We start from the raw sequence: 1,325 nt of genomic DNA on the forward strand, positions 1-1,325 counted from the left end.
TCTTGTGCCCAATAATGCATAATTTCATTTGATAAACACGTTTAGATTGAATGGTAATTTATAATCAGTCACAAGAACGTCGAATCTGAATCACTTGAAAAAAACACGGGGGTGCTTAACTTTTTTCCAGGTGTATAGTTTGTTCAATCAACCTTGAGTGCTTATATAAAGCATCTCTGATATCAGATATTCCACAACAGCAGCATCTCTAATGGCTATACCGTTAGTTATATTCAGCACATTTATAGAATCCTAGTAAAAACTGATGTTTGAAGGCCGTTTTCTGTTGAGTAGATTTTAGTGATTCGCGTGGTTTTTGGTATAATAAAAACTGATGTCCACACGGCATTACGACTGAACTGTTGAGTTTTATTTTATGTGATGTGATAACACAAGAACTTTCTTGTTAATGTGAGCATGATAAAATGATGTATAATTTGTATTTTAAATTCGTCTTTACTCCTATGTTTGATTAAATGAGTTAAACGAACGGAATGACACTATTTCAAGTTGAAGTAAATAGTCTGTACTGTAAATGTTGTTATTGATTTGTCCATTTTAAGGATAGAGCTTACGTAGAAGTTGTGGGTAACTTGTGCGTGCGTGAACAACTACTTTTCACACACTTGAATCGAAAACATTTTCAAAGATAAAAACGTATATAACACAGTTAGTGTTCACAATGTTAATGATTAGACAAAAATATTAATTTTAGGTAAATATTCTGCTTGTGTCCAATATAAAGTTGTGTTTTTACTGATACTATAAGCAGTATGGCCGAGACAACCAAACTAAGCAGATGTTACTGAAATCTACTAATCATGCTAGTAGACTACTGTTCATCGTGCCCTAAGGTAATACGAGCAGGGACGAATAGAACAGTACGGTCTATAGTAGGTAGTGGTTTATCAAGTACACGTGAAACTATCATGAGATTACTAAATACATGAAATATGCATGTGATGGATAATTCCTAGAATTTCATAGAACCATAATCAAGTCCACAACTAAATCATGTGTCAATACAATATTTATACTGCTAAACTTGCCCAAATAGTAGTTATATCCTTAAATTAAAAGCCTTTTTTCTAACGTTTGTGTAACACCTAAATCTTAAAATTCATGCACTATTCCTAACCTTTTGAACTAAGAGACACTTGTATTTTTGTACCTTTGTTTAGTGTGCTTTAATAAATGTTTTATTCTGTAACTCCTGACACACACATATCTTCACGAGCTAGTGGATATTGTTGCGTCATCGAGGTCACGTGACTGGTGTGGCGCCCTCTAGTTTCTAGAACTATCTTGTTCTTTCAGGAATGCTA

The sequence above is a fragment of the Limulus polyphemus genome, unplaced genomic scaffold (assembly GCF_000517525.1).
Source record: "Limulus polyphemus unplaced genomic scaffold, Limulus_polyphemus-2.1.2 Scaffold7326, whole genome shotgun sequence".
In the NCBI taxonomy this organism is placed as follows: domain Eukaryota; kingdom Metazoa; phylum Arthropoda; class Merostomata; order Xiphosura; family Limulidae; genus Limulus; species Limulus polyphemus.